Below are 16,247 nucleotides of genomic sequence, written 5' to 3' on the forward strand. Positions count from 1 at the left end.
TTCAAAGTTGACTATAAACAATATAATAAGTAGTTTAATTTAATGATTTGTATAAAAAAAAAAAAAAAGTGATCAGAGTTCCATCATTTACCCAGTATAATGATGTCTAAAGTTTTTAAATAATTCTTTGGCGGTTATAAACATTTTTAAAATTAACTTTGGTTCAATCTGAAACTTGAAAGCGATTGTATTATCATTCTTAAAAGACTATTAAAAAAATAAAATAAAATTTATTAATGAGTTCATTTTCCTTAATTGTATTTTGTTTCTCTCGAATTTAAGAATTTAAGCTAATATACTTATAAAATATGAGTTTGCAATTTAAAATAATACACTATCTATCAAAATAATATACAGATATTTAATATAATCATTCAGTCGTGAATAAACCGTAATTAAAATGTTAAGAATTTATTAAGAAAATCTAAAAATTATATTGAAAATAAATCCCTCTAAAAAACAGTAAATTTATAAAAAAAAATCTGTACAGAACCTTAAAACGCAATAACTTATTTAGAGTGATTCACTAAGCATGGTCATCCCATTTTATCCTATAATAATTTATTTACTCGAATAATGATTTTTGGAATTTTTAAGTATACTATATTATGTCCATAATTTTATATATTTAGATTATTATACTATTTAAAAAGTATCCTGTAGTGATACTAACTTCTTTCTTTTTAGTATTATTTACTTAAAAATATTCTGAAAATCAGAATTTCAATAACTTCATTATATAAAAACCAAACATCGAGATGAACATGCGTGGCGAATTGGCCTGTATAAAATAATAAAACCAATACCCATTACCCACTCAATCCAATATCTAATATTATTATTTATTAAATTACAATGAAAACAAAACGAAATACATTTTGTACAAAATGGTTTTGCCATAAATGTCGGTGTTTTTGGTAGCTTTTATCAATTTCCTTGGAAAATAACATTTTCACTTTTGATTCCCATAAGAACAATCTACATCTATAATTTTCGATCGATTTCATATGCTACATAATATAAAACTCTTCGTTGCACTCACTCTACCATAAAAAGTGTTTACAATCAAATACACTGAAAAACACAACATTTTAAACCTTCCAGGCAAAACTCAAAATCAAAAATAATAAAGTGTCTATAATATGTATGGTGATTTAATGTTGAACGACGTTTATCAACTGCATGTGTTATATATTTTTATAAGTAATGGTATAAATTATAAAAGAATTTGAGTCAGTCATAGTAGTATTTTATTTTTATAATAAGATAGTGAAAACCTATTAATATTTTTGAATAGTATTGAATCATTTAATTATCTTATGATGCACACCATATCGCTAAGACTTTATTATTTTCATATTGCTGTAAACATATCAACATAATATCAATACCATTTAATTCAATTTCCAAACTTCCAAATATTATAACATCATTACTATATTCAAAAAAATATCAATACAATTTAAAATCAAATGACTTTCATTCCATTATTATAGATTCTTATCGGAGTGAAGAATGTATTGATTTTATCACGATGTGTTTATTTTTTTTTTTTGTGTGAGTATTTGATATGTTGTCAATAAAGTGCTTTGATTTTTAAAAATAGGGCTCGTTTTAGATATAAAATGATATTTAGTTTGTACTTTAAAGAGGTCAAACTTAAAAATTCCCGATACTTATTTTTATAAAAATTAACAAAAATTTAAAAAAAAAAAAAACGGGAATTTTTACGCAAATCTGATTTTCGACAAAATCGATTTTGTTTTTTTTAACTAACTCAAAAACGAATAACCCTTAGAAACTTAAAATGTATAACAAATATTTATACTATTATTTTCTATTTACAATAAAATTCATTTTTTTCTATTTTTTGTTTTTTTTATAAATGTTAATTAAAAATGTTTTGCTGGGTTGAAATGCTTGAAAATTTAATTAAAACAATACTCTTCATAAGTTGTTCAAGTTTAAATGTTTACGACATTTGATATTCATCAGTAAAATAATTATTTCTCCTCAAACATTTTTTGATATTTTATTTTATTTCAATAAAAATATGAATATAGATATTTGAAATGTTCACCAAATGCTCATATTATTATTTTAATTATAAAATAAAATTTTAGAAAATTTTTTTAACTTTTTTGCGTTATTTATAGGTATGAGCAATTTTGAATTATTTTTAGTTTTATAAATGTTGATATAATTATAATATTAATCGATGGGTCAAAATTCTTGAAAATTTAATAAAAAGCTATATAAAAATAATAGGCATATCTTATATATATGTATGTGAATTTAGAGTGACAATTTTGATGAAATAATTTATTTAAACGTAAAATAACGATGTTAATTTTATTATTTTATTATAATTTAAAAACATTATTTATTATGGAAATTTAAAATTTTTAAGTATATTATATTATTATAAATTTTATTATGCGCAATAACATTAATTTTGATTTATTTTAAGATATTATCTATTTACTTCATGAATCTATTTTTAATGTTTAACGGTATTTACAGAAAGGTGTTATTATGGTTTTAAAAAATATATAATTATAATAATTAAAAACCGGAATACTGTAATAATGATAGTATTATAACATAGTTAATTTATTAATTAGGTTTAATTAATTTTAACATTTAGCAATTTAAGGGTAAAAATTATATATAATTTAATTTAACATATTCTAATATTCAAATATAATTAATTTTAACATTTTGTTGAACTGTAATAGTTATTAACTAAAGGTTCTAAAAAAAAAATTTAAAAAAAAAGTTAACATTTAGAATTAAATAGATAAATAACTTATTACCAAATGTCATTTACACGACATTTTCTATAAAAGCACAAGAAAACTCGGTAAGGCACTTAGTCGCACACCCGGTCAATATCCTGTCACCGTTGATGTATCATGTTATTAGTTTGTTAAACTAAAATATTGTTCATTGTTCAATTTTATTAATTCCTAATCTGTTTAAAACTCAAGAGGTCATTTCAAGCAACAAGTTTCATAAGAGTTAAGGTAATATATCTATATTCAACATTACGCATAGTCATATATACACATTTCTTACATAAAAAGAAAACTCTCTTATTTACACTCCAAATTAACATTACATATTAAGGTAATGAGCTAGAAATATCAATTTTAATACTAATATTAAATCAGAACATTATACCTTATGTTTAACTCATTACAAAGTGGCACCCAACGTGGGGCTCGATCCCACGACCCCGAGATTAAGAGTCTCGTGCTCTTCAAAAATGGCTCTAAGCTGTGGATAAGAACGAGTAGTCAAAATCGAATTGAAGGTTGACTCGTCCGTGCCCCATTGAGCTTCGCCTGCATCGATAAGAGCCTGAGCATCCGCAACCGCGGCGCTACGATTGACTTCCACGTCTTCATCGCGATTGGCACAGCGCAAAAAACACCAATAATCTCTGAAAATATCCAGAATTGTCGGATTTCAAATCGTCTTCCAAAGAGTTTCCGTATTGTTTTTCGTAGACAGCGGAAATTTCGGCTATAGCCTCTCCGTCGGTGCCCACGCCACTGATGGCGTATTTCAACTCCTTGGCGTAAAACTCAGGAAGCGGGGTGATCAGAGAAACAATGGCGTTCTCAAAGTTCACTCTTCAGATCGTCGATTAAATCCTTTCCATAGAGTGTCTTGAAAGCTTCTTTTATCTCCTGTCTCTGAGTATTGGGCCATATTGCTAGCACATCGATGATGGCTTGCTCGTTCGTACCGAATCCTTTCATGGCTTTCCTAAGTACGGCTGCGTCGGTTTCGACATCGAAATTGCCTGCCGGGCGAACCTAACCTGCCGGGAGTGCACCTTGATGTATAGTAGGTCATGTTGATATCGGGCGGTTATTTTCGTCGACGGAGTTATATTATATTAAAATAAAATGTATATTCAATTATTGTATTGTTAACTGGTCGGCACGAACTGAAGGTGATTTTAGCCAGATTTTGAATATAATATATAACATATTTTTGTATTAGATATACATTTTTATACAATTAAAATTTACAAATATAATTACAATACATTTAGCAAAGCTGTACCCACTTGTCCGTTTTCTTTTATTTGTTTTAATAAATTTTAAATTAATTTGAAAAACTTATTTTTGAACATTTATTATGTTTATTATGTTTTATTAAGTAAATAAGTTTATACTTGATTTCAACTTATTTATTCAACATATCATTGAGTTTAACACACCTGTAACAGTGACCCACACGACACCCAATGTATAGCGATACTCATTTACCTACCTTTTTAAAATTTATAACATCAATAAATATTATATTTTTAGAAAATGTGTTATACAAAATAAATATATTTGTATTTTTTGAAAAAAAATAAATTGAACTGGATTCAGACTATGTTTATACTTTGAAGTAAATATAAAATGTAGTTTTGTAATACATGTTAAGCAGTATTTTATCTATTAATTATTTATGATATATTTACCATACAATTTTAAATTCTAAACATGAACGAAGCTGCTATTATATTAGCTTTGCATTGATGTGTTTTATTTATTTATAATTTTAACACGTTTCAAAAATAAAACCAATTCAACACCTGTTTATAGAAGATTAGATATAAATTGTGAAATATTAAAGTTTAAAAGTTTCTTTATTTTTTTGTGAATGTACTGTTCAATTCTGGTATTCGGTTAGATTTAAAATATTATCAATCTGCCACTGACCTTTTTTAGAATATATTAATGTTGTTTTGTTTAGATTTTGGATATGATACATTCATCTCATGCAAAATGCATCCATAATATGTTTTCACGCAAAATGTTTTTGTTTCTCAACTATAAAATATTATGATAAACAGGGTTAAGTTTTTCAAATTTGGATTGTTTACGTTTTTTTTATATAATTTTCATAAAACATATTTAAGTAAAAATCTACAATTTATTAACCAAGCGTTTAGTAACTTCAGTTATTATAATGTTCAAAATGCATAAATAATTTGTGGACACTAAGTCTATAGTATTATTCCTCTTTTACAATAGACAATTTCCGCTTTATAAAAGTTTATTTACAAACTTACCGTTATAATAATATAAACATTTATGAAACGAGAAATATTTTTGTTGTAACACATTATTTTTTGCCCTATAAGAGTTAAATTTAATTGTATGCCTTCAAGGCATCAAATATAATAAATGTTTTTAAATGCATGTACCCGTTGTTTTATCATTCTTACAAAATTACCTACACATCAATTTATTTATGCTCGTTTTCATCATATCATAATATTAAAATATTACTATAATTAAATTAAAATAATTAATTAGGTAGTTATGTACTTTATCTTAGAAAAAAAAAAATGCTTTATTAATAGTTAAAACTCGGAATCAAAAACAATGATCGTTTACACAAAATATACTATAAAGCCGTTGAGAAATGTTATTGTAGTGGATATAATATATTATAATACATAATCAACTAAAGCATAAGTAATATAAAATATAATATATTATATGATACAATGCAGTGTATGCATATATCATCGTATCAAACATAATATGCAATATTATCATCTATCGTAATATAGTTGTACACTGATGATGTATAACTTAAAGTAAAATCTGCGGAAACAACAAATTAAGTGTACAAGTACAATAGTGTAATATAGTAATAATATGTGACATAATACGTTCTACATTAACGACTAATAATATTATGCGATTGTGAAATGAATTGGTTACCCACCCACGCTGACGGTTTTACAGAAAACTAACAATTTTCGATATTTATTATTATTATTAATGGTAACGCTGTTTAAATGTAAACTACGAAATATTAAATTTTATAACGTAACGAATACAATGTTGACGAATGATAACACAGTTATGTAGGTACAATTTAATGTGGTCTAGGAATGAAAATCATTGATTTTTAATGTTAAATGTATATTGAGTATTTTTTTATAAAATTATTATATTATGTGTTTAAACGATCGGTGAACCGGAAGAGAATGGATATCGTTCATGAATATTTGTTATAATATAATGAGAAACGTACCTACTAATTGTACCTACGTATAAAAGAATCGATCCAGTACAGGCGTACTTATTCAAGATTTTCATACAGAAGTAATTTAATATTTTCATTTTGTGTATCGGCATCTATAAATTATAATCGGCATATTATATTATATGGTGGATTATTGTAATGTACAAACGCGTTTTTTTTTTTATTTTGTACCTAATTATAAATACAAGTAGTTTGATTTCAAATAATAAGAATATAAGTTTTAGAATCATAGTTAAATAAACATTTGTCTTAAGTGTACGCTATAAAAATCTCCCATTGAATTCAGTTATTTTATACTTATATACTCGTAATATACTATTGACACAATTTTGAATTGCTAGAAGTCAAATACTTCCCGAAGGTGAGGTAAATCGATTATATCACTATACATTTATAAAAATATTATATATTATACATAAATATGTACAATACAAACACTATTACTTAATTCTATACGTATTGGTGAGAATATATTTGAGGGACTTAGTCTATAATCAATTATACTTTTACCGGTATAACTGGTATAAGTTTCCTGTGGAACATGTTTCTAACATATAAAGTATAACATAATAATCAAATCGTTTAAGACTTTTTAAAAAGCAATAATACTTAATTAATTAGCGTAAATTATTAAACATACATAATACTGCGAAAAACACATGCAACAACTATACAATAGCATTAAATAAACATTATAATCATTCGGGATTATGGGCATTTTATGATTCGACAACGCGCGACGCAGAAAACAACAATGTCCCGGCGAAAACTTAATTCATTATGGAGCGTTGTAAAATAGTGAAATTTACAGAAAACTAATATCGGTTACAACATAAAGAAATGCGTATTGTTAATTGATTGATCACGTTGATTTCGTTCAACGGAAACAAAAAACACGAAATCTCGCGTTGTCCGATGACATTACGTTCGACCCGTTATTTTATAGCCCGTGGATTATGAATATCATTATGATAACGACAACAAATCGCCAATGTATAATATTATATTGCACTGCCTGTGGCCATATTGGGTCTTAGATTATTCACAGTGCGAGCCGGTGGGCTTCAATAATTAAACCTATCGCTGTCGTACATTAGTCATCAGCCCGTTGTCCGGGACCAGACACCGCCGCCAGTGTGTCCGTCCGTCTGGTCCGCATGCGCCGTCTCATGCTGTGAATTATATAAGAACGCGTACGAGAGTAAGTTATGCGGAGTCTGCTCGTGGACGTAGAACGCAACAGTATAAATCTAAATCATGATAACTTACTGTGACCGCCGATATTGACGGTCGAAATAATATGTTTAGACGTTTAGCCGTATTTTATAATGGTGTGGACGTGTACTACGTATATCGTTGTAATGCTACAATGGGTATAGTAGTATAAGTGCAACGCATATATTATATTATAGAGATGGATAATACATAAAAAGAAGTTTTTATTTCAGTTTTATTTTATTTTTTAATTTTCTGTTCTCATTTTCATTAACAATATTATATTTTATTCGCGTACGGCCGAAATCAGTGTGGGCATTAAACACGTGTTCCACGTGATTTTCTGTCGTATAACTATTGTACCATTACGATCGCTATACTAACCTGCAGTTACCGCTCATTGATTTACAACAATTATTATTAGCTTTCGTATAGGCAGGTATCTGAATTACTTACTATAATTTATCGTCAGTAGACCGACACGTTCATAAACTTCGCGTACATAATATCGCACATTAACTATAAATTATTATTGCAAGTTTGGAATTTTCATCGACCGTGCTTGGAAAATATTTATTATGAACCCGTAAAACTTATGTACGTAATGAGCACGTAAATATCATGCTGACACCAAGTAAATTAGACGAAATAATAATATGCTGATATAAAACATCAAATAAGTGTAATACGTTAGAAAGTAACATGAATGTAACTATGTAAGTGATAATTATAAAATAATTTTAATTATTAATAGAATAATACGTATTGCCGTCTATTAGAAAACTGTACACGAAAAATCAAATTAGCTGTGGAAACTAAAAATAACCTAATAACTCAATTAAAATACTTGATAAAAAATAGCAGAGGAAAAAAATCCAGTATTTAAATGTACGTACGTGCAAATTAGTTGCAAAAAAATGAGACTGATTTGGAAACGATCGGACAAATTTGGGTTGCCAACTTCACGTACTTTTTAAATGTCAATAAATATGATGACAAATCTAAATCAAAAACTAATTGAAAATAGCTCGCTTAATAGAATATTAATAGTAACAACATAAGTTATATATACGAATTATAATGAACTAGCTGATCTCATTGCCAAATAAAATCCATTCTTAAACTTCATTTAATGTAAACTGCATAAATTCTTAACATGATTATTTAGGTTATTTAGACCAAACATAAAATCATTCCACACATTTCTATTTCAGAATTATTAAAATATATGAATAAACAAAATATATACCTATTACAACAAATGATATGAAAAATTCATTTTAAAAAAGCTTATAGTAAAAAATCATTAAAATGTAACACTTGTACAATAATGTGCTCACAACTTTATGCAATTTACTGTATTTTCATTAAAGTCATTGAAAGAATTCTGCTGTGCCAATTCTTGATGTACCTACCTACCTTCTAATTAAAAAATTTAAATGAAATGTAACAAAGAGAACACAAAGAGATTTGTTGTTACACGTGTAATACGTAAGTATATAATATTGTATTCTGAGCAGAGTAAGTGTGTGTGTTTTTTTGTCCAACATGCATAGTCCCTCATGAGTTCAGGTCTTTATTAAGAGGGGAGAACATGTATGTAAAAGGTCCATAGTGTTTTCAAATTGAATTGTATTATTAAGTACTCATCTGTAATTTTTATAGCATAGAAATATTACATTTTAATACAAACTTAAGAAGAAAAAAAACGATATCATTTTATACGGTAGGTGCGTGAATATTGACTTATTTAATGTAATATAATAAGTTTCTGCTATAGTTATTATAAAAATAATTCAACCTATGAAATAAAGAAGAAAAAAACGTGGATACACACATCTCATTTGGAATCGTTTTTCGTATTCAATGAATCGTTGAATTCAAATTTTACATATCCATTACAATAACCTTAAAAGTTCTTATTGACGAGGCACACTAAAAATATAGTATACAACAGAGCGAGTTTTCCTGATTGTTAAATTTAAATACCTACCCATGTTTAGGAATTTTCTAATCATAAATTTATCATAATATTTTGAAAATATAATTTACAATTACAATTAAATACAAGACTTTTATGGATTTGTATATTAGATGTTTAATTGTTATATTAAACTTAGTTTATTAACTAATTTACCAAACTGGGAAAGTTAACTAATCTATTTATCTCGTTGAGTAAATTTAATATAGACAAATATAAGTTAAGTGTAAAGTTAAAACTTACTTTAATTTTTTATAACTTTTTATAAGTTCCAAGTTGCATAGGAAAAAATGTGGGCAAGTAGGTACCGCTCTGCTGAACGATTGGTATTGAGTAGATTACTGTAATTTATGTGTTAAAATTGAATTTAATGACATATTATTTTATACAAAAAAAAATGATTTAGAGCGGATCATCCTACATAATTAAGTATACAAGTATATAAGAAATAGGTATCTATTTCATGTTATGTTTTTTGATATTTCTATTAATTAAAGTACTTAATTTATTTTACTATTAGTAATGTAGCAGTAGGTTGAAATAATTTTTCTCAAAACATTGCATTTTAAAAGAGCATTATGTGTACAAAATATAATATATATACGCAAGAATTTTATGACCCATAAATAAGGGCTTTGAGCTATAACAAAATAATTAATATCGTTATTCATAGTTAAAATATATAATTTCATCAAAATTTGAACTTGAAAGGTTAATAAAAAAAAATGAAACTTATACATTTTTTAGTTTCAGTATGTAATACTTATGAGGAACTTTATATTAAATTTTCAAGTTTTAACATTATATAAATTACACATTTTATAAATTTTCAACTGCACAAGGATTTGCAAATGTTTGTAGTTTTAAAGAACTTAGTCGAAATTTGAACTTCAAATACTTATAAAAATAAATTGTGTCTATAATCTATATATTTTAAATTTTTTGTATCTGTAAAAAAAATAATTATATAAGATCTTGTATAAAATTTTCAAACATTTTTTTTCTAATTGGAATATCTGTAGTCTATGCTAAAGCACAATAAACAAATTCGAGAAAAGTATATATTCATATAAACAGAAATATACAGTAACAATTATGCATATAAAAGTGATTGAAAGGAAAATATCAGAAAGTGATTCCATCCAATGATATAACCTTACTAATTTAAGTTATAGAATAATTAAAATAATTCTTAGAAATCATAGCACCAACGTATCTTTAAAAGCCAACCTGGTTTATTCGGTTGCATTATTGTTATGACTGTTATGAGAATTGAAATTAATATTATATTTAAGTAAGTTTGTAATTTTTTATGAAAATTTAGATATAAATAGAGTTAAATGTATTTATCCTTTTTATTTTGAATCCTATATAATATCTGGGAATACATTCAACAAGCTAATAGTCTACAATTTCGTACTTATAATATAAAAGTATACAATATTATAAATAATTCCTATTCCTGATTATTATTATTTTCTATAAATATGTAATTAGTTCTGTACATATTATATTTTAAATCTATGTGATTTACATCATGATAAAATAAACACTTTTATATAATTAATTAATTTATCAGTAACTGCATATTGCGGTAAAAAATGTAACTCATTAAGCTAAAATTTTATTTTTAAAAGAAGTAATTCATTATGGGCTTTAGTAAGAAGTAACTTAACTTTAACTTTTTAACTCATTACCTAATTTAAAACCTTGCTAGTTGATATGTGTTATTTTTACATAAATTAAATTTAAAGTATATTTACGTTTAATCACTTATAAAACCACACGTCCACACCAATAAATATACAATACTAAACAAATAAATTAATAAATAATAAAAAAAAAACCTAAGTAACTATGATCCACTCTATTATATTATCAAGTTTAGTGAGTATAAAAAATCATAATTAAAACAATAAACAATGCATGCATACATGTAATACGTATTTGATACATAATCAATGGTAATGTTCATGATATCCATTAAACTTGTGCTGAATAATTCAATTTTTTTAATTTCAAGATTAAAATTTAATTATAATATCATGAATACAACTGAAAAACTTCAAAATATGGATCTATTATAATGCGTACGCATTTATACAAATTAATATCAAACTTATTTGTTTTAGTAAAAAATAGAAATTGTGTATATATTATACACAATTAAAAATAATAGATATTGGTGTATAATGTACGAGTATAATATACCTTAATTAGAAAGAATTGTAAAAATAACGATGCTGTATGTAAATTCCTAACTATGCGTTTCTTTCAACACATTCACTGGAACTTAATGCATAACAATAGAACTCATAGATTATAATATAATAATGCCAATGCGATTCGTGATTTGAAGTTAGAAATTTCTTATCTCTAAGACTTCGTATATAATAATATAATGGTATGTTCAAAAGACTCAATCTATAATCACGTTAGTACCACCGAGAGGTTCTCTTCATAAAAGATAACACAAAGTTATTAATTTATTATCAAAATGAGAGAATTTTCAGATCTATAATAGTCTAAATAGGTTGAATTACCTATCTTGTAAATTTATTATTTAACCTTTTATCATTATGACATTACGAAATTATTTGACTTTACACAACCAAATTAATATTATAAACAATTAATTAATTAGATTACAAAATTGGAAACAATTAATTATTAAAAATGTTTAAACTTTGAATTAATATAAAGCAAATTATTTATAAAAATACAAACAAAATTTCTCTACCCTATACACATTTTCATTACAAACCAATGATGAAGTTTTGATTTAATGTTATTTTATACTTACGAATTTGTTTGACAGCTATACCATATGCTTGTTAAGTCGATAGTTAGTACTCTTAGAAACAAATATCATCTGTAAATTAAAAACAGAACAATTTAATTGTATTCATTTATATAAAATGTTGCTATTGTATAAGAATGTAAACACTCTTTCTCAAGTGTCCGTATCTTTTTCTCTCTTCTTATTAAATTTTTCCAATAAATATGAGTCTATTTTTTTAAATTTTAAATTTTTGTATTTGAAAAGCGATACAAGTTTTCAATGACTATCGGGTTAGTATAAGCTGGTCAACGTAGGTACTATTTTCACTGTTTTTGTGAAAATTACTAAGACATTTATAGTTTAATCTATTTATAATAATAAGTACTGTTTTAAAGTTGTAATATAATACATTACCTAATGCAGGAAATAATTTTTAGATTTCATAAATGTTTTAAAAATGTTTAATTAAATAACAAAAAATAAATTATTACGAATCCAAATCCAAATTTAACAAACAATTAAAAGTAAAAATGAAAAAATATGAGATTTGTAACATTTAGACTTATACTATATTTCTAATATCAACTTCTCATTTGTAAATTGCGTGATTTAAAAAGAAACCATTGGCTTTTTAAATTTTGAAACATATACTCTGATAGATTGGTATCAATTTTTAAAATACGTACTAAAATAGTTTGGCTGTTATTGCCCCAAAAATTGTTTCTCAAAATGAAAAAAAACACATTATTGTAAACTCGATTGTTTTATCGATAGTGTTCAGAATTTAAAATGAGATTGGATATTGTTTTCCACAAATTAAAGGTAACTCAATTTAATGTAGGCCAACCAATAAGAAAGAAATTTACAGCGAATCTTTTATTTTAGTTTAGTTTATATGTCGAGTACTTTTATATAAAGCAAAAATAAAATCATTGTACAAATATAATGAATATTAAACGAAATTATTATTGATTTAATTGTTAAAACATTATAAAAATAATAAACAAAAGCATCACATAAAGGTACATCTAAATAAGTAATTGTCTATAATTAATATTATTTATTTCTACAATGATATTATGTAGCAAATCATATCAACTGCTGTTATAAAATACAAACAATTCAACAGTTATGTACTTTAATTAAATACCTACAATAGTGAAGATGGTTGTGTGGTTGTCACAATGTCATGAAATATTATTTTTAAAATATACTAAAACGTTTTTTACACACATTAACCTAATAATTATTATTATTAAGTGTGATAATAAAAAATGTGATAAAAAATATAGTATAACACATAAGTGATAAGTATGTTATAGTTCATATAAATATTAGATTTGCTAATATTTACCATTTTAATTAAAAATAATAAATTGTGAACAATAAAAAAAATGTATTTAAATGATTTTTAAAATATTAAAAAAAATAAATATAACGACGGATAAATAAACAATATGTAATAACAACTGGAACTCATTTTATATTTACATTGTGTAAATTTAAAATCACAAATTGAATTTACGTAGAACAATCAACATTAAAAACATACCCTAACCATTATAGGTACTTAATCTATAAAAACAAAAGTATATTGTTTATGAATTAAGTTGTTCGTTTATACATACATATTTGTTTACCCTTTTTTCATAAATTATTTTTATATTCTGAATATATTTTAACATTTATTGATATACAATATAACATATTATTTATTACATTTACCTACAGATTACAGGTTTAAATTGAACATTTTTTTAAAACAATAACAAGCACACAATGCAAACTTTTAGAATGCACCAACTTTCAGTGATAACACTAGTACAAGGTCCTGGAATCTTAATTCCGCCTTTGAAGTTTAAATTGTCCAACTAAACTTTGGATATTTATCTTAGTAAATATTTAATTCATTAGTGGATGAAATTTATTATAACTCATAGGTGCAAATATTAGCAAGTCTAATACCGGAAACTAATTTTTAAGAAAATTTGTCTATGTTATTAAACTATATATTATGTTAATATTCCTTGTTTAAAATGTCATAAGCTATAGCAGCATTCAATATAATGCATTATTTCATACACACAAACAGAACACCCTTCTATCATTTGAAACACTGTCATCGAACACGAAATAACAACATTTGGCTATTTTCTTATTCATGAAGACTTTTTGGCGTGATATAATTTCAAATCAGTTCTATATTGACTAAAACCTAATGTCTAATGGTGGCTATTATTGTTATATTTCACGTAGGTTCCGTAGAAAATAAAAGTTGATAATTTCATTTTAAAACTAAGCCATTTTAAACATTATACTAAGAGAACGAGTTAATAAAAACTACGTTTACATTTACCTATTCTTGAAAACATTTATGAAATATTCTGAAAAATCAATATTTATTTTATATTTTTATGTTTTAAGTATAGTATAAGATAATATATCCGAATGGGGGGGGGAGTTACTGGTCACAATACGATTGGGGTATTTGATTTAAAATGTTATGTTTTGATTAAACTTTTTTGAACTACCTGTATGTTAATAAAGAGTTTAAATATTAATGGCACTAACTACCCCATCACAGGGAGAATACCAGTAATTTTTTATTTAAAAAAAATGTATATTCTTATAAAAATTATTAATCTTTTACACATTGTATCCAACTTGTTAATGCTTTGATTATTAAAAGAATTTGATTAAATTATTATTTCCAAAGATATTTTATTTTATGCTCAGGGGACTGATATTACCCAACCACATTATCACTTATGCGTATTGAATTAAAATAAATTGTTTTTGAAAACTCTCATCACATTTATATTTAGTACTTATAACTTAGTTAATATTTTATATATTTATATATATTTTAAATAGTACCAGAAAAGAGCAAATACTAGACGCTATTAATCAAAATTAATGAAATATGTATTTTTAAAAGCCATTTAATTGTGTCAATCTAAAATTAAATTATTATATTTTATTCTATTTTGTTAATTCAAAAATCTTAAACTAATGTTCGTATAGTGATAGTGACCTATAAAAGTACAATATAACAAATGCCGGAAGTGGGCTAGAAGTATAAAAATACATTTTTATTATAAATGTTTGACCTTGGAATAATAATGTGAGTATCCGTGGCCTTTAATCGATTTTAATAAATAAAAGAATTTTCAAAGGCATTTCGTGTATATTTCTGAAAATATCTAAATATAAAATAATATTAAATAGTAATGGTTCAAAAACATATGTAAAATAATAAAGTTCCCAAACAATAAAATACGTAGAACGACCTAAATAGTATATTTTGAATTTAGTTTGTTAGTAAAAATAAATAGACAACAATTTGATGTGTTATTTTTATTCGAAAACATTTAAATAATTAACCGCATTTCACATAACTAAAATAAGAAAAATGTTAAATTTACAAATCTAATACGTGACATGTCTCAAGCTCATAATATTATTTAAATACATTTTTTATTTATTTAAGTAATACAAAATTAACATTCCTTATTAATAATTAATATGTACTCATGTATAAAATATTATCAATTCTTTTTTTAAGGCCATATTACATTACTCTTGTCCAGTAGTTTCTATATGATTTTCAAGTTTTTTATCATTATTGTTGTGTCACAAACTGTTTTATATTTCTAAACTGTAAAAAATCTAAGTAGGTACCATCTGTCACCAATTTTTGATCGATCAACATATAATTTAAAACTTTTGAGCTATTTCACTACCTCAAAAATTGTTTGACAATAATAATAAAAAAAAAAGTACTGTAAAATAGATTTGTTTCTCTTTTTCTAAAAATGAAATAAATTTGTGATTTTAAATTTTCATGTAAGTGTGTGGATATAATTGAAATATAACATAAAAATGTGTCAATAATAAATTATATTAATTAATGTACCTTAGTAAATAAAACTTATATACACTTCTCACATATGCACCTAAAGTGTTCAATATGTGAGTACATTTAAATAAAACTGTTCAGTGGTTAGATGACAAAATTTATATCTTAAAACTAAAAGGTGTTAAGAGGTCACACCATCAAACACTCTCAAGTTTCTAAAGCTTTTATTGAATCAATATTTTAAAATTTAAAAGCACATCTGATAAAAAATTCTTTGAACAGTCAAATATCGTTATTCTCCGACTACATTTTTTCAAGTCACATTAATATTAAAAGCTACA

General features: G+C 24.8%; 1 protein-coding gene and 1 pseudogene across 1 annotated transcript in view; both read right to left on the minus strand.

Annotated features, from left to right (window-relative positions):
- The window catches only part of LOC132924526 (uncharacterized), a 285,094-nt gene that overhangs the window by 236,944 nt on the left and 31,903 nt on the right, over nt 1-16,247 (minus strand). Inside the window, exon 2 of the mRNA XM_060988891.1 lies at nt 12,069-12,137. The gene's annotated coding sequence lies outside the window, so the exon portion shown is untranslated. The remainder of the gene's footprint in view (nt 1-12,068; nt 12,138-16,247) is intronic.
- On the minus strand, nt 2,903-3,864 carry LOC132926490 (annexin B9-like; annotated as a pseudogene).

The sequence above is a fragment of the Rhopalosiphum padi genome, chromosome 3, assembly GCF_020882245.1.
Source record: "Rhopalosiphum padi isolate XX-2018 chromosome 3, ASM2088224v1, whole genome shotgun sequence".
In the NCBI taxonomy this organism is placed as follows: Eukaryota; Metazoa; Arthropoda; class Insecta; order Hemiptera; family Aphididae; genus Rhopalosiphum; species Rhopalosiphum padi.